Source organism: Leptopilina boulardi, unplaced genomic scaffold (assembly GCF_019393585.1).
Source record: "Leptopilina boulardi isolate dan_hultmark-lab unplaced genomic scaffold, ZJU_Lbou_2.1 LbouV2_150, whole genome shotgun sequence".
In the NCBI taxonomy this organism is placed as follows: Eukaryota; Metazoa; Arthropoda; class Insecta; order Hymenoptera; family Figitidae; genus Leptopilina; species Leptopilina boulardi.
In genome coordinates this window covers 2725683-2753457 of record NW_026137697.1, presented here as the reverse complement: position 1 = coordinate 2753457, position 27775 = coordinate 2725683, and the positions used below count along the sequence as shown (strand labels likewise).

At 28.1% G+C, this 27775-nt stretch overlaps 1 long non-coding RNA gene across 1 annotated transcript in view; it reads right to left on the bottom strand.

Annotated features, from left to right (window-relative positions):
- The window catches only part of LOC127291666 (uncharacterized), an 86807-nt gene extending 60040 nt beyond the window's left edge, over positions 1 to 26767 (bottom strand). Inside the window, exons 1-2 of the long non-coding RNA XR_007844641.1 lie at positions 25458 to 26767; positions 5309 to 5389 (exon numbers count right to left, since the gene is read on the bottom strand). This is a non-coding gene — a long non-coding RNA (uncharacterized LOC127291666). The remainder of the gene's footprint in view (positions 1 to 5308; positions 5390 to 25457) is intronic.
- Positions 26768 to 27775: the final 1008 nt, after the last annotated feature.

Here is a 27775-nt window from a genome sequence, read left to right as displayed (position 1 = left end):
TTATATTTGAAACATTCAAAGAAATGAAATTTTAATAGCCGCACTTAAAATATAGTTCGAAAAATATATATACAAAAGGACATTAAAAGTAAATTTAGAAAAATTGAATTTTTGCAACTAGAAAAATACTTAAAAAAGAGTTAACGAGAAGAAAAAAAAACATCCCTGATTGGCACATGTATATATATTCCCTAGCATTGAAATTAGTCAGCTTTTACTTTAAATTTCCCATATACATATACATATCTCATGAAAATCTAGTCGAGTCATTCAAAAGTCCGTTTTCAATTTTAAGATTATCATCAAAACGGAAAAGCCCATTAAACGCCCATAAGTGGTTACATTTTTCTCGCACGCCATCACAGATGTTATACATCATAAGCTTTTTTTCTACACAATATAAAAATGCTTCTGTTTTTTCAAAAAAAACGGATTCTTTATTTATCTTTATAATAACTATTGTTTCTTAAGTAAACCAAAAGTTGAAAAATCAACACAATATGGCATATATATTTTTTTTTAATGGTTTTCAAGAATATCTATATTTAGTTTCTATCTAAAACTACTGTACCATATATATATATATATATATAATTGTAACTATATTTAATCGATTGTGTTTATATAAACAATATTGTAATTATGCTCTATTAAATAAAACAAACCATTCGTGTGATGAGTATAATCCAATTTCATTTTGTAATCGATAATGGAACAAATGCACAAATCGTCCTTTAGATAAAGCTATACATCCATTAACTAAAATTCTTCCTCGTGTGTGTATATATATATATATAATATGTGCGCGCACTTGTACGATCGCGTTGAAATGTGCTTGACTAATTACGTCGACAATTACCAGTTGGTTTAAATTATACATGCGAGAACGATGCGCCGAATTATGTTGATTAATGTTCCCTAAAATATCCCAAAGTAGGTTTTCGAATATTATATACATTATAACAACTTTCTAAAAACCAATTATATACGTTTATTCCTTTTAAATTCTATTATAATGAAGGAATATTATTAATTTATTTCTAAGTTCCCACCTGGAAAGATTCCCCGGAAAGTGCCCCCTGGAGGTTCTATCAGAATTCCGCTGGAATTTCCAACGTAATTCCATAGGAGTTCTAAAGAATTTCCGATGGGATTCCGATGGAATTAGGACTCTAAAAATTTTGAAAAAAATTAATCGGAATTCCGTCAGAATTCCATTGGAAATTCTTTGGAATTCCGACGGAATTACATTGGAAGTTCCGGCGGAATTCTGATAGAACCTCCAGGGGGCACTTACCGGGGAATCTTTACAAGTGGGTTAGAAATTTTAACAACTTTCTAAAAACCAATTATTATACGTTTATCCATTTTAAATTCTATTATAATGAAGGAATTATTATAATTTATTTCTAAGTTTGAAATTTTAAGTTTTGAATTTATTTTATACTTTTTCGTTAAAATAATAAAATTTATCATTAAATTCTTCTATACTGAAACTATAGTTTACAAATTAAATAATGTATAAAAATTATATTTAATGAAAAATACACAATGAATCATATATGTATAATCAAGAACATAAATGCGCCACATACGATTCTGAGTCATTAATTATGTTTACCTCTTAATTGAAGTATTAACAGTGTTATATATTTACTTTTTAATAATACCGAAATATTATCTTAATTTTTAGTTTCAGTAAAAATTATAGTAAGTTAAATTTTCTTATTAATGTAAAATTAATAAACAAAATTATAAGCGAACTATTTTTGTTATCCTTACACGGCAAAAAAAGGAATTGCTTAAAAAATGCTAATATTTGCTATCGGATTTATCAAAATTAGTAACAACAGCTAAATTTTTTGCTATGAGGCTGGCTACACCGAGAGCCAATCAGGAGGGTTAAATTTAATCCTCTGACGTACTAAACAAGTGGGCTAAATTTTGCGCCTGCGCAGAATGTTTGTGTACGAAAAAAATGTGATAAACGCGCAATACAGTGGAACCTCGATTATCCGAACCCCTGTTATCCGTACCTTCTGTTATCCGAACTTTTTTTTGTCTTTTCATTTTATTAATGTATTCTGCCGTGTTTTCTAAAAACTTAGGTAACTGCAGAATGAAAGATTTCGAGAAAAACGCGAAAAACTGTTTAAACTTCATTGATATGTACCGCAAAGCCTAATTAAAATTTTTAAATGCCGTTTTGTTCCTTCGATTCGTCTAAATTTATTCTTTTTAATTATGTAAAAATAAATGTTGTATTTGTTTAAACATTCAATAAATTATTAAAAATGTAGTTACCGGTATGCTGATTCGAGGGTCGTCGCACGAGAAACTTAGGTAACTGGTAGTTACTTGGTCCCTCGTGCTACGAGCGCCCGTATTAGGCCTCTCGTCGCACAGAAAACTTAGGTAACTGCAGGGAATATATAAGAATTTTCATCTTTCTGGGCAAAAAATAGTAAAAATATATTAAATAATAAACTATAATTATTTAATAAGCTGCGAAAGTTGTCACTATAATTATTGTTTTTTACAAATATTTAATTTTATGGTTAAATTTATTTTAATTATACAATATTAGAGTCAAATATTGTATTAACTCAGAATATATTAAATAATAATATAAAATAAAATTAAATTCCTTAAAGAAATTAAAAAATAGTAAAAATATATTAAATAATTATATTAAATAAAATAAAAAAAAATAATATAAAAAAAAATAATATAAAAATAAATAATAAATAATAAAGTGTAATTATTTAATAAGATGCGAAAGTTATCATTATAATTATTGTTTTTTACAAATATTAAACTAAATGATTGAATTTATTTTAATTTTACAATATTAAAGTCAAATTGTTGTAGGTAATGTAGTTCGCTGCTTTATTAACGTTTATTTAAATAATTAAAAACGATTTTAATTTTTTAAATAATTGAACTAAATTAATTATATATTAATCATGAAATAAACATATTACTGAACTTCATTTTCTTAATTTATTAATGCTTTTATGTTATTTATTAAAATTAATACTTAATAATAATAATAATTATATATATATATATATATATATATATATATAGTATTGGAGTTTTTTATTTCATTATTTATTGTCATTATAAATTATTAATTGCACAAAAAACATTGTAATTTTAAAGAAATGTATAAGATTTTGCAGTTACTTGGTCCTTCAAAACACGGACCTCCTTTTTCGAGGCCTCGTCGCATAGAAAACTTAGGTAACTACAGTGCTCTGATAGCACTCTGTAGTTACCTAAGTTTTCCATGCGACGAGGGCTCGAAAAATGAGGTCCGTGTTTTGAGAAACTTAGGCACTGGTGCAGTTACCTAAGTTCTTCAAATCACGACCTACAAAATACGTCACAACACCCAAAGACACCCAAGTTTTTATAGCAGTTACCTAAGTTTCTCAAATTATCACTCATCAATTTTTGCAGTTACCGGTATTTTCAATTATTTATGCAAAAATTATTATTAATAATATTAACAATTTTTAAAAATAATTTGCATTAACAGGTGTATCTTTTTTCCACGATTCCGACGATATAAAAAACTCATTTTTCGATTTTTTTGCAGTTACCTAAGTTTTTAGAAAACACGGCAGTATTTATATCTTAACTATTATTTAATATATGTATATACATTTAATTTAAAATAAATATTTATTTGTAACAAATAATTATTATTTGAATCAATTAAATGCGGTATTTGTTTCAAATACAGAAATTATTGGTTCAAAAATACAAATTTATTTAATTCAAATAAAAATTATATTTGGTTGAAGTAAATATTTATTTGATGATACTTAAGTAATCAAGTATTTGAATCAAATAAATTTTTTTTTCAGTATATATTATAGTTTGTGACATTGTTTTACTTTAATTATATATAAAAACGTTTGAAATTTCTATTATCCGAATTTTCGTTTATCCGAACCCGGTCCTGTCTAAGTATTAGTTCGGATAATCGAGGTTGCACTGTATCAGTATTAATTTTTTAAAAATTACTGTCACAGCAAACTTTTTGGAAACCACAGTAAATTTGTTCATATATATGTATATTGGCTATAACGTAATTTGATGTGACAGCAAATAGTTCGCTGCCACAGCTAACTTTTTCTAGTATACAGAAAAAATAAATTAATTATATAGTGTATTGAAAAAAGACGATAAATAAAACTTGTCACTTAATGAAAAAGTACCACCCCGATTTTTATGGGATTGAAAAAAGGATGTGATGTATAATTCAAACATTCGTATTCGGAAAAATTAATTAGCACTATACCAGAAGTATTTTGCGGTGGATTGCGTTCAGTGAAAAAGGGAATTTTTTTCATCCCTTCAATATATATATATATATATACGCACCCCTGATTCAATACATTCAGCTCATTGGATATCCCAAGTCCTTCTGAACGATTGAAAGTGATGAAATGAATTCTTTTGTTAGGATCAATAACTCAGTTGCAAACAGGGGAATTTTTCTTCAAAAAAATAAGTCTCTATCTATTAACCAATTCACATGACGAAATAATGCATGAATTATATATATATGTTTCCACTATCGCGATTTTAATAATTCGATATCAGAAAACCTAAAATTAAAATTTGTATTTTATAAAAATATTTTTTTTTTCTACCACGAATATTTTTAATGTAATTTTTATTTTTAAATATAATGTAAAATAAATATTTATTTTGTTTGAAAAATTAATTTTCAATTATTCAAGCTTTTCTTTTTTTTTAAAAAAAAAAAGAACAATAAAAAATAAATATATATTTTCCATTGAAAAAATAAATTGCGAAATTGTTTATATATCATATGAAAAACAACCGATTGTTTGTGTCTATACATATATATTGATATTGATAAAGTGAGATAGAGAGATATAGAGAATACTGAAGTTTGTTTTAGGGTTGATTCGGCTGATTTCAATTCTCGAAGGGGTTGGACTTGCTTTGAAATTCAGATTCACTCTTTCACAGACAGCTTCACATGCAAACAGTTTATATACACGTAATTACCCAGCTATACACAAATCCTACCTCTATAAAGCAAACAACTATTGTTTGTTGCTTTGACCCATGATCAAAAAAAAAAAAAAAAAAAAAAACACAAAAAAGGAATTTCAATTAGTCTAAAAATGAGTAAATTGAAATTCTTTTAATCTCTCCTAATGGAAATTTTCAAGATATATTAAAAAATTTAATTTTAAATTCGTTTTTTCATTTTAAAAAACATATGTAAAAAATTATTAAAATGATATTGAACAGCACTTACCAAAATCAGGAGATCTTCGCGACATTATCAGATTTGACCCTTTTGTTATCAGATTCATTCCGGAAATTCGGTCACATAATTCTGTAAAATGAAAATTAAATTGAAAATTGTAATACCAGTTAAATGGCTAAAAATAAATAAAGATTAAAAAAAAAAAAAAATGAAGTAATAGGTCATGAAAAATTCATCGGGTACTTCTGGGCAATGAGTGCGATCCCTCATTCGTCAAAAATTTAGATCCGCTTTTAAATTCTGGTTTTAGATTCTCTCTCTCTCTCACATACATACATTCTTTTTTCGGTGAGATTTTTTTTTCTTTTTTGAATAGACTCTCGAGTATTCTCGAAATATCACGGGTATTAAATCATAGATTTCTTGTGGCCATCAGAAATTTCTCTCTCTCTCTTTCTCATCAAGGGTCATATGTCATAATTAACTATAAATTCGGTTGACGGACCACCCCGATTGTCTGGATATGCCGCCCCTATCAATTATATTGCCAATGAAAATCACAACTCAAAACAACTTTTATCGCTCGATGCTTTTACAACTCTTGCGTATACAAATTGTTCTATATTTTATTTCTCTCTTTTTTTTTTTTGTCATTCGATGGCTCGCGGTAATTTGAACACGAAATTTGTTTGTGGCAAAGACAAAATTTTTTTTAATTGCTCCGTTAAAGTATTTAAATTTTGAAAACATATTTACACTCAAAATGTTATAATATGTGTGCGGCGTCAAAGAAAGGTAGTCCGCCATTATCTCTCACCTGAGTTGCAACAATTTGTCCGCTAGAGCGCTAGTATCGCTAACTAAAAAGCAGAACAAAAAAATAATTTAAAACAAGTTTTAATTATTTTTTCAAGATTTTTTAAAAATATACCAAATAACATCTATCACATACAGTGACAGGGAGTTTATTTATACAAAAAATCAAAAAATCGTTTAACGAAAATTTCCAAGTGTATAAACCTTCTTGGAAAGTAGTTGACATCGTGTTGACATGAATGTGGTAATACAAGACTTGAAGTCTCAGAGAGAGAGAGAGAGGGAGAGAGAGAAAGAGAGTGCCTGCTGCGTCGGCAGAACCAGAATCCCGGGAGGTCTCACAGGTGTCCGGTTGAAGAAATTGAAAGTGTCGGAACACCCGATAACAAGTCCTCTACAAACAATTCTCTTTTTTTTCCTTCTCTTCTTCTCTTTCAAAAGAATCGATTATTATATTTCAAAATAGAAAAACTCTTTTCTATTATATATATATAAAGTCAAATTACAATTTTTCCTTTCTATAATAATAAATTATTATTATGATTCATGTGATGAAAAATATTCCCGCGAAATTGAATTGAAAAACTTTTCATACGGATTAAAATATTGATGAAAAATAGAGTAAATGAATAATGTTTATTCTTTTGAAAAATATATATATATATATGAATTTTGTTTTTCTCAATATAAAGATTTCATTCAGAAAATTTGTTCGACATCATTTTCATCCCGAGTGTAAATATCGCGACATGTAAACAAGCATTAATAGAAAAGTTTTGTGTTATACTCTTTTCCATGTCGAAAAAGTATTTTCCTTGGGAAAGTGATAAAGAAGGAAATAAGAGATTTTTTGGTAAAAAAAAAAGGATAAAAAAAATTTGGGTTAAAGGGAATAAGAAGCAAAGTGAAATATCTGACGTGCAGCTCTATACAACAAGCTAGTCATGCCGCGGGGGACCACCCGCACGCAATCGCGCTCTTTCTTCTCTTCCTTCCTCTTTTATTTTCTCTTCTTTACCAGAGGACTTCTATATAGTATATACCTTTCCCTATATTCTCTCTCTCTCTCCTTCTCTCTTTCCATCTTTTTATCTCTTCTCCTCTCCTTTTCTCTCTCTCTCTCTTCTCTCTCTCTCACCTCTTCTGCAAACTTTTTTCCGTCTACTATACACAAAACCAAGAAGGCACTATATGGATTCTGGACCCAAGGTTCATCTTGGTCAGTCCAATCTCCTCCCGCGCATTTCTCTCTTTCTTCTTATATTCACGGGGATCATCGTTTCCCTACATTTTCTATATACATATATATATATATACAAGGCGACCTGGTATCAGACGTAATTATTGAGTCAGCCGGATCTGCCTTGCATGCCAGCACTGATTGCTACGGTTGCGTTTAACCTGATGTTAAGTATTGACCTCCCCCCCTCCCTCCCTCCTTTGGACCCTCCGGTTACATGAATTATTGATGACTGCTCCAAAAGTCAAGGGGGGAATGTTTCAGCTTCTGGCTAGTTTAGGAGACACTCAACTGCAAGCCGATGTAATTGAACCTTTTCCAGTAATTGAACCCACCATGTCCAGTAGAGAGATATATGTATATATATATATATTCTCTCCCCTATATATATATAGTGGGAAATCTCAAAGATTCTCAGGAAAAAAAAATGTGAGGGGGGGATGCTGTAAATTAGTCACATTTATTACAGTCGTATTCTAATAATTGAAAACTGGTGATAAAAAAGAAGTGGAAAATTAAAAATAATTTCCTTAGAAATAATAAATTTTTTAAACTTTCACTATATATTCAGAGAAATATTTTGCTTTTATTATACAGACATAATTTATTTGAAGCAAATAAAAATATATTTTAGGCTTTTTTTTTTTTAAAAAAGTCTAATAAAAAAATTTATTTGATTCGAATAAAAATATTTTTGTTACACTGATACACTGAAAAAAGGGTTTGGTATTGATAACCAAACGTTTGGTTGGTATTTAAACCAAAAATTTTTTTGTTAAATCAACAAAATTTTAATTGTCTCAATCAAAATTTGTTTGACACAACGAAAATTATAAAAAAAGGATTTTTGTTGTCCTATAAGTAAAGTTTGATTGGGACAACCAAAATTTTGTTGATTCAACAAAAAAAAAAAAAAAAAAAACACTCAGAAAAAAGATATATGTTTGAACCAAATGTACCATTTTTTTATATTTACCCAATTTTTTGGTTAGTTCAAACAAAATTTGTATTTAAGTCAAATAAATATTTATTTGATCTAAATAAATGTTTGGTTTATTTTTTATAAATTTTTTGAACAAAGAAAAAATTTGATTGGGCTAAATAAACATTTGGTTTATGCAACCAAATGTTTGGTTAACTATATATCAATGCATTTATTTTGTTGATTTAACCAAAATTTGGTTGCTTCAAACGAATTTTTTTCTGAGTGAATTTGGTTGCTTAAATACCACAACTAAATGTTTGGTTGTTAATACCAAACCTTTTTTTCAGTGTAAACCTATAGGGGGCTATAGGAATTTTACCGGTAATTTACCCCCCTCCCTGCCCCATGGCCCCTATTTGTTTTAAATGAAAAAATTCAATTTAAAACAAATAAAATCTATTTAAAACAAATATTTATTTACCTCTTAGACAAATGTATATATTTACTTTAAAGTATATCAAAATCAAGTTAATATATTTTCTACATAATAATAAATGAATGAAATTGCGGTAAAAATTTAAATATAGTTTACATTATAATTATGGAGAGTGAAATTATTTCGATCAGACTTTTGAATAAATTGAAACGTTCGCCACATTAAGCCCTGATCACATATATATATACGTGATAATTATATTGGCAATAATAATAAATTTTCAAACTGAAATTATATAAATGATATGCGACAAAAAATAAATATATATATATATTTTTATGATAAATAATTTTGCAGGTGCCAATTTATATTTTTGCTATACACAAATTATGGTATAATGAGAAAACGATATTATATGTATATAGCAGCTGTCAAGATATATCACGCAATTTAGCGTAACGATATGTTGACTTGAAGATTTTTTAGATTCGCGTGCAGAATTTTTTTTTTTTTTTACTTTGCAAATAACATTATACACGAATTTCAAAAATATATGTTAATGTCAAATTAATAAATCGAGAGACAGAGATTTACATAATCAAATTTTTTAAAAAGTTAAAAAAAAGTATCTTTCAAATTTTAATAAATCACGTAATTTTATAATTATAAAAACAGCTAGTATAATTAAAAAATGTTAATAGTTTTTCGGTAAAATATTTTTAATTTTTGACCAAATTTAAACCCATTTACAATATTCGTTTAAATTTTTGAGAATAAAAATATCTTTAAATGCATATGATTTATAACCAATTTATATGTACAACAGAACAAAATTTATCAACCTCTCGACTCCATTTGGAAATATTTACGATTCTTCACATATATAATTATATGGGGTTTACAACGAAATATATATATATATATATATTTTTTTTTTTTGTTGAATAAGAGTTCAACTTTTCTAATTAGAAAAAAAGAAGAAGAAAAAAAATACAAGAGTAATATTAGCATAAAATGTATTCTCTGCTGGCTAGTCGCATATCCATTGACCTACTTATACGAACCCCACAGAATCAGGAAGTGCGATGATATATTGATTTTAGGAGAAAAAAAAAAAACTCCCTCCGTTGTTTACAAGATCCAACTTTTTTCGATTACAAGACCATAATCACTAATTTAATAATAATAAAAAAAAAAAAAAGAAAAGTTTATTCACTTTCTTTCCCATGAGAAATCTATTTATTTGATATGTTTATATTCTAATAACACGCGGCAAACTACTTGAGAAACGACAGTTTTCTGGTCCATTTATTGTTTGTTTCATAAAGCTTAATATTCACTATATAGAAAAATGTGTATTTTGTAATAAAAAAAAAATGGTTCTTTTTCCAAAGAATCTGATTTTTATTTCATAAATAGTTATTTGTCTATATATTTAGAAAGATAAATTAATTTATCAGTATTATTATTATTATTTTATTACTATTATTATTTTCAATTCCCACTTGCAAAGATTCCCCTGGAGATTCCACAAGAATTCCGTCCGAACTTCCAACGGAATTCTGTCGGAATTTCATCGCGGAGTTCCAAAGAATTTCCAATGAGATTCCGATGGAATTCCGATTAATTCTTTTTTAATTTTTAGAGTCCTACATTAAGAAAATAATTATTATTATTATAAAATAGAATTTTTATCATAGAAACTTTACTAAAAAAAAATTTATTTTTTATGAAACATTATCTTAGTGTATGACTCAAAAGATTAAAAAAAAACGTATTTCCGTTAGAATTTCATTGGAATCCAATCGGAAATTCTTTGGCATTCCGATGAAATTCCGACGGAATTCTGATGGAATCTCCAGAGGGCACTTTCCGGGGAATCTTTCCAAGTGGGATTATTAATATTTTTTTTTATTATTTATTAGTAAATAATTATTTTTCAAATACTATTCGATTTTAATTTAATTAATTTAGAATTAAGTAATTAATTTTAAATAATCCCAAAATCATTTATATTTAAGAAGATAAAGTCTCTAAGAAAGGTATATTCAATGAGAGCAAAATTGTATAAATCTGCTTTTATAAAATAATATAAAAAGGAAAGATATGAAAATTAAAAAAAAAATCACATTTCTAACATTATCTCTCTCTCTTGTATAATAGCTTATGACTCTCAAGCCCTTCATTTGTGGCCATTAAAATGGACCAGAAACAAGCAACATTGGGGCTTTTGATACTCGAGGGCCTTATTGTTGAAACACTACAATTCTTATGGGAATAAAACTTTCCTTCTTCGTCCAACCCTAACGTTACTTATATGACTCAGAGTTTGCCTTCACATATATGTATATACATATATACCTACAACGAAGAGAAGTCTCTATCACTTTTACCCCATCAGTTTCAGAAAACAAGGAAGACGAACAAAAGAAGAGACTTTTCTTCAAACTCTTTTTTTTTTTTTCTCGAAACTTTCAACAATACTGGATATATAATTTAACGTTACAAACACGATAAAAACTCATATTTCCTGAAAAGTACATTAATCACAATAGAAAATCCATGACAAAAAAATTAATTAATCCAAAAAGGATAAATTCTTATTTATATGGAAAAAAAATCTTTATCTGGAACAGCGATATGTTACTCTAGAATAGCGAAAATACTTTCCTTGTTTTAGTAAAACATATCTCTATTTCAGTGAAACTTATCGCTGTACCAAGTACAAAAGTAGAAAAAAAATTTTACATTTCCAAAAATGACAAAGCATTTTTATTATATAAAAATTCTTTCTGATGATTCAATCATACTTTTTTCTAAACTTTTAAATTTCCGAATAATTAAAGTCTCTTTCTTTTCGAATAGATATCCATGACGACAATAAAGAAAAAAAAAACACTATGAATTTTAACACATCGCGTGTTTTGTGAGCAAAAGAAACTAATTTTTTACCAAAAAACTTGAAAGCTTCTTCGATGTATATATATATATATATATGGAATGGAATATACGCGTTGAACAAAGCGTGAAATCGCGCATGGCCCTCCACGTGTAATTCAACTAATAGCCATGAAATTAGAGAATAGACTATTACTTCTCGATTCACTTCTCAAATGTACCACTCGGTTGAATTCTAACAAATGAACTTTAATTTAATTGTACCACACGAGAGAGAGAAAGAGATAAAGAGAGAGAGAGAGATCACCAAAGTGATCCCAGATTTATCGAGCATAACGTTTGGGAATTTTTAAAAAAAAAGTGAGAGAGAGAGAGACAATAAATTAGATCTTAATTAATCATCAAATAATTATAACGATAAATAAAAATTATTTCATTCAAATTTTCTGTTACTTGACTATTATTAAATAAATATTTATTTTTATTAATAATTAATAATTAATAATAATAATTTTTTCAATTCTTTTATTAGCTTATGTTATTTACATATTAAAAAAAATTAAACTTTATAAAAATCGATTATTTAAACAAATATAAGAAATTAAAACTAATATCGTAATTTTCTATTACGGCGCGTTTGTATCAGTTTTCGGTGTATCAATTTCGATGACCAAAAAATTACGTATATTTTGAAGTACTTTGCTCGCCGAAATTGGAGCCAATGGAAATCTTAAAAACGTTTCAATTGCGGCGAGGAAAAAAATTTGATCACAAATAATAATTAAATTAATAATTGTTTAAATGTGCATCTTTATAAGTAATTGTATCGAAAAAAGATTAAAATAATTTTTTAAAATCATTTTGCAACAGTTATATTAAATATAATAGTAATAATAGTTACCCAGGTAGAAAAATTAACATTACTAACGTTACTAATATTACTAACGTTACTAATGTTACTAACGTTAGTACCTATAAAAAAATTAAGAAACTGTTTCTAAATTGTATTTTTGTAGAAACTTGTCGAAAATCACTTCCACTTTTTTATTTTCATTACCGTTTCCACTTTCACTTTTTCTAATTCTTATTCCCATTGTCACTTCCATTTTTTATAATTTTCATGCCCGTTTTCACTTCCACTTTTTTATTTACATTATCACTTCCACTTCCACTCTTTCTAATCCTCATTTCCACTTTCACTTTCACTTTTTCTAATTTTCATTCCCATTTTCACTTTTTTATTTTCATTACCACTTCCACTTCCACTTTTTCTAATTTTTATTCCCACTTCCCTTTTTCTAATTTTCATTCCCACTTCTACTCCCATTTTTTCCACTTCTAATTTTCATTAGCTGTTGCCATTTTGACTAAAACTCTTTCTAGTTTCCATTTACACAACCATTTCCACGTTTTTTAATTACAATGGATGGAAATTAGAAAAAGTGAAAGTGGTAATGAAAATTTAAAAAATAAGAATGGAAGTGGGAGTGAAAATATAAAAAAGTTGTAATGAAAATAAAAAAGTGGAAGATGAAATGGGAATGAAAATTGGAACAAGTGGAAGTGAAAGTGGGAATGAGAATTAGAAAAAGTGCTAGTGGCAATGAATATAAAAAACTGGAAGTGGAAATAGGAATGGGAATGAAAAATAGAAAAAGTGGAAGTGGCAATGAATATAAAAAAGTGGAAGTGGAAATGGGGAATGAAAATTAGAAAAAGTGGAAGTGAAGTGGGAATGAGAATTAGAAAGCGTAGAAGTGAGAATGGAAGTGCGAATGAGAATTAGAAAAAGTAGAAGTAGAAATGGAAATGAAAATTATAAAAAGTTTAAGTGGAAGTGAAAGTGGTAATGGGAAAGTAGTGGCAAAGTTTTCGTGAAAATATATTTTAGAAACTCTTAATTTTTTTTTAGGTACTAACGTTAGTAACATTAGTAACGTTAATTTTTTTACCTGGGTTATTTTTTATGAACGCGCCGTAATTGGTACACTTACCCTATATATTATTTGTAAATATTTAAATATAAATCAACACATTTCCTGTATAGAAGCCATAATTAAATCAAAATCTGATTAATTGTCGAGAATTTTATAAACATATATATATATATTTACAATTCTTAATTTTTTAGTTAATTTTATTCTAGTGGGAGTTTATATTCTTGAGAATTAATAATAACATGAGGTTATTAATTTATGATCGAGAAGGATAAATTAATTACAGTGTGTCCCATGCTACTTTGGACTATAAAAGCTGAGGAATTATTAAAAAAAAACAAAAAAAAAAACAAAAAAAGAAGATGAAATCTGGGCGTGCGGCCCTGAAACGTCCTGTACATATATACATATATATATATACTGTGTTGAAGATTGCAGGAGTGGCATGACTTCAGCAACGAGAAAAGACGAGAGCATAGTCGTTATAGATGCCCCGAGCAAGGGACGCCATATTTTAATACGTACTTAAACGGCACACCCAGAAGATATTTATTTTGTTACCGAGAAAATTGATACCGTGGCTATCAGTCAGCCGTGAAGGGTCTCTCTCTCTCTCTCTCTTTCTCTCTCTATGACATGCTACATTTTTAATTCGTTGAGCCCTTTACATACACCATAGGAGTACAAAAAACAAACATCTTTTTTTTTTTTTTTATTTTTATACACAGTGATGAAGAAATTAACGAGAAAATTCATCAGGAAATTAACTAAACAAAAATTAGAAGAAAAAAAAATATTATTCTCTTGAAATATTGAGTCAAAGGAAAAACTTGCGCTATTCTATTTTCTTCATTCTCATCATATAATTTTGTTCCTTATACCAGAGCTAACTGATGCATAAGAAATTTAATAAAAGAGCTTTTTTCATTTAATTTTAAGCTATTGAAAATATTGCCCTTTGCGCAAAAAAAAAAAAATGCTATTTCTATACCCTTGTTAATTTATATAGAATTACATTAAATCGTTATTAAGCTGGAATTATTATTTAAAGATTAAAATAAATAATGAAAATGAAAGGCATACGATATTACTTAATCCGAATTTAAAAATTTAACCGGAATTTGTAAAGCAGAATTTGCAGTGAACCGAATTTTTATTCAACCAAAGTTCAATTAAAGAGAATTTTATATTTCGCCGAATTTTGTACTCTTGTATTGCAAATTAATATAATTTTTATTTAGCCAAAGTTTTACCGATTAAAATTTTATACATATTTTGCCAAATTTTAAAAAGGTTGAATTTTCAATTATACGCAATTTTTATTTAGCCGAAATTTATAAAGTAGAATTTTGCTTAAATAAAATTTTCATTAAAGTGAATTCTATTTAGCCAAAATTTAATATCTGTATTTTTATAATGCCGAAATTTATATGTTAGAATTTACAATAAATCGAATTTTTATTTAGCTCAAGTTTAATAAAAAAAAGAATTTTATATTTAACCAAATTTTATACAGTATGATGGCAAATTAATGTAATTTTTATTTAGTCAAAGTTTACTAATTAAAATTTTATACATTTTCTATTTAGCCAATTTTTATAGGGTAAAATTTGCACTATTCGGAATTTGAATTTTAAATGAATTTTATTTGACAGTATTTTTATTTTAACTCTATTTTTATTTGGCCTAAATTAAATAAAATGGAATTTTATATTTAGCTGAATTTTATATAGAATTTTTAAACTCTCTGTATTTTAATTTAGCCGAAATTTATAAGGTCGATTTTTCAGTGAACCGAATTTTTATTTAGCCGAAATTTAGTAAGTTAAACTTTCGCAAGGAACCGAATTTTTATTCAACTAAAGTTCAATTAAAAAGCATTTTATAATAAGCCGAATTTTGTACTGTAGTATTATAAATTAATATAATTTTTATTTAGCCAAAGTTTACCGATTAAAATTTTATACATATTTTGCCAAATTTTAGAAAGGTAATTTTTCAATTATCCGCAATTATTATTTAGCCGAAATTTATAAAGTAGAATTTTGCTTAAAAAGAATTTTCATTAAAGTGAATTCTATTTAGCCAAAATTTAATATGTGTATTTTAATTATGCCGAAATTTATATGTTAGAATTTACAATAAATCTAATTTTTATTTAGCCGAAGTTTAATAAAAAAAAAGAATTTTATATTTAACCGAATTTTATACAGTATAATGGCAAATTAATGTAATTTTTATTTAGCTAAAGTTTACTAATTAAAATTTTATACATTTTGTATTTAGCCAAATTTTATAGGGTAAAATTTTCAATATTCGGAATTTGAATTTAGATGAATTTTATTTGGCAGTATTTTTATTTGGACGAAATTAAATAAAATGGAATTTTATATTTAGCCGAATTTTATATATAATTTTTTAACTCTCTGTATTTTAATTTAGCCAAAATTTAGTAAGGTAAACTTTCGCAAGGAACCGAATTTTTATTTAGCCTAATTTTATAATTATATTTTGTAATTTCTTAGATATAATTACAATTAACAGATAAGGAAAATTTTTTTTTTTGCAAACTTTATCTCCGTCGCTTTAAATGAAAAGAGCGCGCGCTCACATTAAAACTAATTCGAAGTAGATATAGAGTAACTAAAAATACCGATGTGCATAAGAGGATATTTTAAAACTGCTTTAGTCATGCAGTTTTAAAGATGCATCTCAAATACGCTACCGGAGCTACATGGAAATTTTTTTTTTTTATCATATAAGAAATGCAAGTTTTATCTTTTAGATTAGATGGCTCGAGAATTGCCGACTATATCATCATCATATATAGTTATTGGAGTAGTTTATAATCTCGATAGAAGAATAGTGTCTCTCTCAAACAATGAAGCCCTTTTTTATATAGATAAATATGCTCGCGCGCGCACCTGCAAAGATAAGTTAATATTAGAATAATTAAAATAAATATAGTCGGAATAAAACTCTCTCTCTCGACTTTGATAAGATGTCCGTATTTATTTCCGGTCAAGAATATATATATATATATAATATTTCAAAAACAATTTGTATTTTTTTTAACCAAAAAATAGTTATTAATATTTTTTTTATTAAGTTTTATTATTATCGATCTAAATTTATATTTAATTAAATTTTCTTCTCACGATTGTGGAATAGAATATTAATTAAATTGTCAGGAATATATGTGAGGGCAAAAAGTATGTGGAAAATATTGCTTTAGGAATTAAATTCTTTATATGTAATAATTAATATAATTTTCAAAGGATTTTTTCTTGACTACACTGAGAAAAATAATTTCGTAATAATAAGAAAATAATTTAGTTGAGCTTTTTTAGTTGGCGTTACTAAAATATGGTTGTCACAACAGAATAGAAAGTGGCAATAAATCGGGAAGTTTAGTTGGCTCAACCAAAAAATATATTTGAAGCTTTCATGTTTACGAACTAAATAGTTTGGTTCCCAGTACTAAATAGCTGACATGCTGTATTGCGCACGCGCTCTTCTCGTAAATATGGCGTCGCTTCCCATTCACGGGATGTCAACATTAACCATATGTCGTTCGTGTCGTGAAGTTTCAGTGTTGAAGTTTTTATGTTTTTCAGACATTTTTTAAAAAAAAAAGTTTATGTAGTGAAAATAAATAAATAAAACTTGTTACAAGAACGAAAGTTTTTTTCAAGCTTTTATACATTGTGAAAATGATTTAATCTCAAATTGTTAGTAGGATTCGTAGAGTAGTGGTCAGCGTTCTCGACTAGCGTTGCGTAGTCTGAGGGTTCGAGCCCCAGCAGTGTTAGGTTTTTTCCGCGATAGAAATTAATTTAAGTAGGCATAGGTAGGTTATATAAAGAGAAAAGGGTGAAACAAAAAAATAAGTTGGTTGAGAAAATAAAAAAAAAAATTTCATTTAACTAAATTTTTTGTTTGCTTAAAAACAATAAGTTAGTTGTGCAAAACAAAAAATTTGGTAGACCGAACAAAATGATTCAACGAAAAAATTTAGTAGCCCGAACCAAACGGATTAGTTGCACATATATCAAATAAAAAATTTGGTAGAGAGAACCAAACTTTGGTAGATGATACTAAACATTTTTCTCAGTGTATATTACTGAGTTGTAAATTTTAATTTACAGGATAAAAAAACTGTTACCGTTCTTAAATAATTATTTATAATAAGGACATTAAATGAAGACAAAAATTAAACAATATCGTATCACCTTGATCACAAAATAAATTTCATATTATTAATAATTATGTATTATTAATTATTAATTAATTTATGTAATTTAAATAAATAATATTTAATTAATTTTTTTATATAATATTATTTATGTATTATTAATTTATTATCAAATAAATATTTATTTAAGTATTTTAACTAATTATTTGAGTCAATTAATTGGTATTTGTTCAAAAAAATCAAAGTAAATATTTATTTGAGCCAAATAATATTTATTTAAATTAAATAAATTGTATTTAAACTAATAATTTCTGTATTTGTATCAATTACCATCTCAAATAATAATTATTTGATACAAATAAATATTTTATTTAATACAAATAAATATTTAATAAGTAACTGCGATTATTTGGATAAAATAAATTTCTTTTTATTTGTAGAAAATCTAAATTTAAAATCCATACAATGAAAACAAGTTAAACTTCAATTTAAATAAATAGAAAATTTTTCAGCTAAAATGTGAATTTTCTATTTTTTAACTTTCATTAATTTATTAAATTTATCTCAAATTTTAATTTTATATTTAACAATCAATTCGTTTCCACGCAAGGAATTCAACTATTTTATCTATAAACTTAAATTTGAATAATCACAAAATTTTATAGCCAAAATGTGATTTTTTGATTTTTTAACTTTCATTAATTCTTTAAATTTAAATTAAAACTATATACTTTATATATACCGATCGATTTGTCTTGACGTAAGGAATACGATTTTATTATATATATATATATATAACCTCAAATTTTTCTATTTAAAAATTTTTTCGATTAAAAAAAAATTTTTGGAAAAAAGACGATAAAATTTGTTTTTTTGGGTATTTTTTAAAATCCTTTGGTCAGTTTTCAGATATTCCACTTGGAAAGATTCCCCAGAAAGTGCCCCCTGAAGATTCTATCAGAATTTCGCTGAAACTTCCAACGTAATTCCGTCAGAATTCCATCGGAGTTCCAAAGAATTTCCGATGGGATTCCGACGGAGTTCTGACGAAATTCTGACGGAATTCCAACGGAATTAGGACTCTAAAAATTTTGAAAAAATTAATCGGAATTCCGTCAGAACTCCGTCGGAATCCCATCGGAAATTCTTTGGAACTCCGATAGAATTCCGACGGAATTACGTTGGAAGTTCCGGCGGAAATCTGACTGAATTCCGACGAAATTAGGAATCTAAAAATTTTGAAAAAATTAATCGGATTTTCGTCAGAATCCCATCGGAAATTCTTTGGAACTCCGATGGAATTCCGACAGAATTACGTTGGAAGTTCCAGCGGAATTCTGATAGAACCTCCAGGGGGCACTTTCCGGGGAATCTTTTCAAGTGCGATTAATATGATAAATAAGCCTAACAAATTTTATCTAAATCCATTAAAACCTGTTACAATTATCTTCTAACAAAAAAAGGGATCCACACACACACATACATACATCCGGACAATTGATCAGGATCTCATATAACATGTTTCTATATAGAGAAAAATTTGTTTCCGACACTTTGAAAATTTTTAATAAACAAAAGGACAACAAAGCTTCCTTCACGAGGAAGCAAAAAATGAATAAAATAAACTTTTTTATTTTTAAATTCTTGCGAATGTTGAAAAAGAAAAAAAAATTTCAATTTCCAAGTATATATATACACGCAGTCAGAGCAGAGTATGATTTTAAATTTGAATATAGATTACAACAAGTTAGGAGTTCATAAAATTTCTTGATCAAATACTATTTAACTTTTCAAGGTAAATATTATCTGAGAAAAAAAAAAAAAAATAAGGTAAAAGTATAATTTTTTTTCCCCCCGTAAAATTGGGCAGTTAAGAATAATTTGAGGGTTTTCGTTTTAAAGCAATCGTTTTGGTTAAAGTTTATAGTATATACTATACCTACTACATATAAAGCTTCTTCGAAACGCGCGATTCTTAATCTGGCGTGTGCCGAAAAGGATCAGTAACATCCTTGAGTCGATATTATATATAGTTACAAAAGAAAGAAAGAGAGAGAGAGAGAGAGTCCAACAAGATCGAGCACTTTAATTGTCGAAAATTAAAACGAAGCACCTGCCCTTCTTTCCTCCCTATGTGTATATATATATAACAAGGCATGTAATAACCCGGTTTGAACGCATCTCTCTCTTTATCCTGTGTTTTAAAAACACTTCCTTTTTCCACCATATAAACTTGATTGTATGGTTAGATTTTATTTTATTTTATTTTTATTTCAGGGGGGGGAGGGATCAACTCGAGAAAGAGACAGGTGCTTCCGTTATATAGCGATGAAAGAGCGACTGACTTTTGATACTAATTTCTGCGCCTCTTGATCTCTCTTGAAAAACGAGACCGACCGCAATGTAGAAATTGAGACGAAAAGTGCGCGCGAGCACGAAATGAGCCATTGGCGGAAGTTGAATTTACTTTGAAGTTTTAATTTTAATTTTCGACTCCTCTTTCTCTTTTTTTTGGGGGGGAGAGTTTATTTTTTTTTTTTCACAAATAATAAGCGCCACGTTTTACGAACGTTAATTTTAATTAAATCAAATTATCGTGGTTCCTTCGCTGCTCAATCAAATTCTAAAATCAAGACCAACTTTCAAGGAAATTCAACTTGCTGTCGGTGCGCAAGCTTTGAATTTCTCATTTTCCCTAATTCCAAAGTAAAGGTAATTTAATCGACCCAATAGGAATTTGTCTCTTTATATATATAGTTCCTTTTTTTTAATTCCAACTTTTCAGCCTATAATTAAAATCACGAAAATTATAGAATCTTTTTAAATATAAAAAAACAGATTAAAAAAATATTTTGTCGAAATTTCAACTATAATATAGATAATATATTATTATATATATATTGAATTCCGCAAGGTCCTCCCCGAGGCACTGATCGAATGGTAAAACAATTTTCAAAAAGAAACGGACACCGAGGTACTTTCACGAGACTTTCCCTTGGGTTTCCAAATGCTTTTTCTCGCACTCAAAATGACTGTGGCGCGGAAAAAAACGAGTGAAGAAGGAAATATTACGCTTTTCATGTGAAAAAGTGCAACTGAAAATTCAAGTAAAATAGAAAACTCTTTTCATATTGTATAAAAATTCATAATAATCATCATTGGAAAATATTTCTCTACAAAAAAAAAGAAAATGTTCCCTAAACATAAAAACTTAAAAATTTCTTCATAGGAATTTCTCACATAAAAATTTTAAAAAGCCATTAAAAAGCTTTTTTTTAGAAACAGTAATATTTTGTACCTATTTTAATTTCGTGCATTTAATGGTCAATAAATAAAGTAATTTGCTTCGGCTAATTAAAAACTCAGTTTAGAAAATTGGACTCTGACAACGAATGATTTTTCAGGAATTCAATTTAGTGGTTCTTTATATAACAGGTATTTTATTATACATATGCCCTCGGAAGATTGTTATACGCGACCTGAATTTGTGGACCGAAACAAAAATCAACTTACATATATATGTGTTTGGCTAACCCGCGGCGTTTTTTAGTTTTTTTTTTATATACACTAACTATATCCAGCTGCCATATGGGACTGATTCAAATAGCTATAATTTCCTTATAACAAGTCAAAGGAGAGCGGTTCTAGAAGTTAGTAGGTTTTGACAGTGGGAACTACATATATGCCAGATTTTTTTAATGAAGGCTTAGGATCGTAACTCGTCATTTTTACCTCAAGAGAAAGAGAGAGAGAGAGAGAGGTATTCAACTTCTGGCCACTTGCCAACGATTATTCCCATTACGAGAAATACACTTTTGTTGTATTCCATCATCCAAAAAACTCGTGCCCCTAACAAGGCCTTTTTAAAATGTCTATCAATTTTTTAAGAAACTCATATATATATATTCCCATTCTGAATTTATCAGGTGGAACAGATCAGTAGTGGTATACAGTTGAAAATTAATATAATGAAAGAAAAATTATATACTTGAACGATTGGAAGAAAATATATTTCTTTTCAAAATAGACTTATCAGATATCATCAGTATAACTTGTAAGAAAAAAATGCATTTAATCCAAACAAAATGACTAGCGTTACTAATTGCTTCTTTTTTTTATTTAAGCCAATTATATATCTACAGAATAAATTTTACTATGACTGATTACTATATTTATCTAGAGAATCGACATATTTTTTCAATTTTTTTGATTGTAATAATATAAAAAAAGGAACAAGTTTTTCAAAACTTTTCTTATTCCTTTATTAATATAAAAGAAAAATAATGAATTAGCTACAGAAGAATAATAATAAAAAAATTGTTTAAATAAAACGAATAACGTAACTTTGACTATACTTTAAAAGTAAAACCGGAACTGTCCGCATCTGATAATTTTTATTCCAGAAATAGTAAAATTTACTCCAAAAATAGAAAAATTAACTAATGAAATAGTAAAAAATTATTCCAGAAATAGTAAATTTTACTATTTTTCTAGAGTAAACCCAGAGAAATGATTTATTTGAACCAAATAAAATATATTTTAGTTAAATAAACGTATATTTGTCTCAAAGCCTACTCACAGAAAATTAAAAGGCATTAAAAAAAGCTGCAACGCTTCTTATTTTAATCCAATTTTGCTTATTTTAATACCAAAATGGATTAAAATAAGCAAAATTGGATTAAAATAAGAAGCGCTGCAGCTTATTTTAATGCCTTTTAATTTTCTGTGCTAACTTATTTATTTGGCGTAAATAAAAATTTTATATGTCAGAAATAAATTTTTCTTTGGCTCAAATAAATTTTTTATTTCAATGAAATGAAATATATTTGCAACAAATAAATCAGTTAGTAGACTCGGAGACAAATATACCTTTTTTTTGAGTGTAAAAATTGACAGAAACTGCGGATAATTCCGGTTTTACTTTTAAAGTATAGTAAAAGTTACTTTATTCGTTTTTCCATTTTTCTCTCTATTAGTAATATTTCTTACCAAAAATTTTAGTAAAAAAAAAATGACTAAAAATTAGTTGAAATTCTAACTAATTAAAATTTGACTAAAAGTTATTAAACTTTTTTTAAATATGGAAATTCTGCTAAAAAAGTGAACCTCACAAATTTGGATGAAACAAAAAAAAAAAAAAAATATTCTCGTGATTTTTAGAAAATTTTTTTGTTTTTCCTTTTCTCTCTTTCTAAAAATTTCGAACAACCCCAGGCGACAAAATTTCGACTCATATTTGCTGAACAATTTACATAAATAGCAAAATGACTGATGATTTGTATATATATCTTTTAAAGAATATTTTCTGTTATATATGAGAAAAGATTGTAATAGGTGTAATATCTATAATTTCAACTCGACAAGATGAATTCTAAAAAAGCGTGTGTGTATATAATGGTTGATTGAAAATGTCTATCATTATCTCAGGTAAAATACCTGCTTAATTTACTCTTCTGTGGCTTTCCTATATTTCCTAATGTAATTTCGCAGTATATATATATATATATATATATATATATAGGCGGGGAATTATTAGAAAGTATTTTTTTTTTTTAAGAAAAACAAGTCTTTTCCTTGTACAATGAGGAAATAATGGTCCACCAGATTCGGTAGCCTTTTAGAAAGACAAATTCTCCTACCAGCTGCATACATATGTTTTCACAGGAGAGAACTTTCTCAAAACTTAGGGGCAAAATTTTCTCAAATATATAATAAGGAATATATAAATATCGTTTCAAATTACCTTGCAAAAGAAAAACACTCTAATTGCTCTTGTGTTGCCGGTTAGAAAACTATAAAAATGCCATCCTCGAAGGAAATATTTTTGTCTTAAATAAACACACCTTTTGCTTCCCTAATAGTAACAAATCTCTCTCTCTCTCTCTATTTTTCTCCCTCTACCCCCTAAATCAACAGAGATAAAAAACAATTGTTAAGATTTCTCCATCGTCGTTCAAAACAATAAATCGTATATGCAGCTATTTTCAGATAAACATTAAGAGACCAACATTTTAAAAATATCTTCGCGCTCTTATCAGGTAATAAAAAAAGAGCAGGGTGTATAATAAAAGTAAAGCCGCGCGAGTAAAAAATTTTTGAAAAAAAAGTTTCTGGAATAATATTAAACAAATCAACAAACGTATATTTAAACAAACGCTGATGTCCTAAGAAAACTTTAAAAAAAAACCAGTCTAGGAAAATATTATAATTGCGCCATTTATTTTTATCTAACGTCAATATAGTAGCTATTAAGAATATAAAACTATATACAATTTAAAAATGAAATCTTATCAGTTGATAACTGTTTTTTTTTCTATTTCATGGAAAAGAATTTTTCAATTAAAATTATCGATTCAAAGAAATTAAAACAATTGTTTTAAGATTAATAGAATTTTTTTTTTCGTCTCTCTTTCTCTAAAAGGACATTCAATCGAAAAGCTTTCTAAATATATTATTTTACTTTACCCTTTGAACAAAACCTGTTAGTAAAAAAGTTTGCAACAAAAAATTTCACCCGAGATAAAAGTATCCTTTAATACACATTAAGTACAATAATAATTAGAAAGAGAAAAGAGCATAAAAAGGTCCAGAGTCCAATCGTTGCATTTTCTCATTCCTATATTTTTTTTTTTTTCATTCCCTAGACTTTTCTATTTTTTTTTCCTCTCTTTTTTTTCAACTTGGAATGGCAACGACGAGAGTTCATTGAAGTTTCAAATTTCAAACTGCATTAGTGGATTACTTCTTTATTAAAATCTTCATTTCGAGATTGGGAAAAGATAAAAAACAAATGCAGAGAAAAATAAAAGAATCAGCGCAGAGACGATGGGGAAAAAAAAAAAATATATATATATACGAGAAAGTTTGTGCCTTGTATAAACTTTTGATCCCAAGTCAACCTCAAAGTCGGCGTGGAAAACGATGTAGCCAGTCGGGCTGGAATAACGCGGATTAAATTTACTAACCGTAGTTTTCTGCGCGAGGTCCTCTCTCTTGCTCTTTTTTTTCTCTTTCTCTCTCAAGTATCTCGCATCGTTTTGAAACGCTTCCAGGTTCGTCCCGGGTCCCAACTCTTCTTACAGTGCAGTGTGATCCCAGCGTTGAGATCATAAACGAAGGGAGTAATCTGGCCTTCGAGTAATTGTATGTTGTACGAGCGAGAGTTGGCGAAAAATCACGGCGCTTGCTTCGGTTTTATATATATATATATATATATAAGGCCCCCTAACTGACCCCCTCGAGGGGCACCACTTCTACTTCTCAACAAGGTATAAGGGGGCCTGTACCCCGCGCGCAAAAGATGAGAACTTTTGAACGAAGCAGATCACAGGAAAATGAGAGAGAGAAAGAGAGAGAGTAGCCCACAAAACAAGGGAAAGAAAACCTATTTGCGAAAAAGATGCTTTAAATAACGAGGTGCAAGAGAATACAAAAAAAAAATAATAAAAATCCAAATTAAACCAACAGCAAAAATTAAAAAAATTAAACTAAAGAAAAAAATACATACACTGAAAAAAAATTATTCGATTCAAAGAATCTACTTGACTATTATCAAGTAAATATTTACTTGCACCAAATAAATTTTAATTCAACAAACATGTAGAAACGTTAGGTAAATTTATTCTCTACAAAAACGATATTAAAAAAAATCGTCGAACAAGATTTGTGGCGGAATTATTAAAACAGAAATAAATAAAATGCAATTATCTTAAAAAAATTTTAAAATCCAAAAATTTAACTTGACCTATACCTCAGCTTCCGCTGGACCAATCAAAAAGTGCGCCATACATTTTTAGTTCGCTACTTTTTGCTAAAGACTTTGGCGGTATTCCCGAACGATTATCTCGAAAATTTAATTTTTCGAAAAATTTTCAAAAATTTATTTGTGTGTAGCTCAGCATCCGCTGGACCAATCAAAAAGTGCGCCATAGATTTTTTGTTCGAGACTTTTTGCTCAATTTTTTGGCATTATTCCCGAGCGATTATCTCGCAAATTTAATTTTTCTAAATTTTTTCCAAATTTGTTTTCTAGTGTAGCTCAGCATCCGCTGGACCAATCAAAAAGTGCGCCATACATTTTTAGTTCGCTACTTTTTGCTAAAGACTTTGGCGGTATTCCCGAACGATTATCTCGAAAATTTAATTTTTCGAAAAATTTTCAAAAATTTATTTGTGTGTAGCTCAGCATCCGCTGGACCAATCAAAAAGTGCGCCATACATTTTTTGTTCGAGACTTTTTGCTCAATTTTTTGGCATTATTCCCGAGTCATTATCTGGCAAATTTTTTTTTTCGAAAATTTTTTCCCAGTTTTAGTGAGTGTAGCTCAGCATCCGCTGGACCAATCAAAAAGTGCGCCATACATTTTTAGTTCGCTACTTTTTGCTAAAGACTTTGGCGGTATTCCCGAACGATTATCTCGAAAATTTAATTTTTCGAAAAATTTTCAAAAATTTATTTGTGTGTAGCTCAGCATCCGCTGGACCAATCAAAAAGTGCGCCATAGATTTTTTGTTCGAGACTTTTTGCTCAATTTTTTGGCATTATTCCCGAGCGATTATCTCGCAAATTTAATTTTTCTAAATTTTTTCCAAATTTGTTTTCTAGTGTAGCTCAGCATCCGCTGGACCAATCAAAAAGTGCGCCATACATTTTTAGTTCGCTACTTTTTGCTAAAGACTTTGGCGGTATTCCCGAACGATTATCTCGAAAATTTAATTTTTCGAAAAATTTTCAAAAATTTATTTGTGTGTAGCTCAGCATCCGCTGGACCAATCAAAAAGTGCGCCATACATTTTTTGTTCGAGACTTTTTGCTCAATTTTTTGGCATTATTCCCGAGTCATTATCTGGCAAATTTTTTTTTTCGAAAATTTTTTCCCAGTTTTAGTGAGTGTAGCTCAGCATCCGCTGGACCAATCAAAAAGTGCGCCATACATTTTTTGTTCGAGACTTTTTGCTCAATTTTTTGGCATTATTCCCGAGCGATTATCTCGCAAATTTAATTTTTCTAAATTTTTTCTAAATTTGTTTTCTAGTGTAGCTCAGCATCCGCTGGACCAATCAAAAAGTGCGCCATACATTTTTAGTTCGCTACTTTTTGCTAAAGACTTTGGCGGTATTCCCGAACGATTATCTCGAAAATTTAATTTTTCGAAAAATTTTCAAAAATTTATTTGTGTGTAGCTCAGCATCCGCTGGACCAATCAAAAAGTGCGCCATACATTTTTTGTTCGAAACTTTTTCCCTATTTTATTGGTATTATTCCCGAGTCATTATCTGGCAAATTTTTTTTTCGAAAATTTTTTCCCAGTTTTAGGGAGTGTAGCTCAGCATCCGCTGGACCAATCAAAAAGTGCGCCATACATTTTTTGTTCGAGACTTTTTGCTCAATTTTTTGGCATTATTCCCGAGTCATTATCTGGCAAATTTTTTTTTTGAAAATTTTTTCCCAGTTTTAGTGAGTGTAGCTCAGCATCCGCTGGACCAATCAAAAAGTGCGCCATACATTTTTTGTTCGAGACTTTTTGCTCAATTTTTTGGCATTATTCCCGAGCGATTAACTCGCAAATTTAATTTTTCTAAATTTTTTCCAAATTTGTTTTCTAGTGTAGCTCAGCATCCGCTGGACCAATCAAAAAGTGCGCCATACATTTTTAGTTCGCTACTTTTTGCTAAAGACTTTGGCGGTATTCCCGAACGATTATCTCGAAAATTTAATTTTTCGAAAAATTTTCAAAAATTTATTTGTGTGTAGCTCAGCATCCGCTGGACCAATCAAAAAGTGCGCCATACATTTTTTGTTCGAGACTTTTTGCTCAATTTTTTGGCATTATTCCCGAGTCATTATCTGGCAAATTTTTTTTTTGAAAATTTTTTCCCAGTTTTAGTGAGTGTAGCTCAGCATCCGCTGGACCAATCAAAAAGTGCGCCATACATTTTTTGTTCGAGACTTTTTGCTCAATTTTTTGGCATTATTCCCGAGCGATTATCTCGCAAATTTAATTTTTCTAAATTTTTTCCAAATTTGTTTTCTAGTGTAGCTCAGCATCCGCTGGACCAATCAAAAAG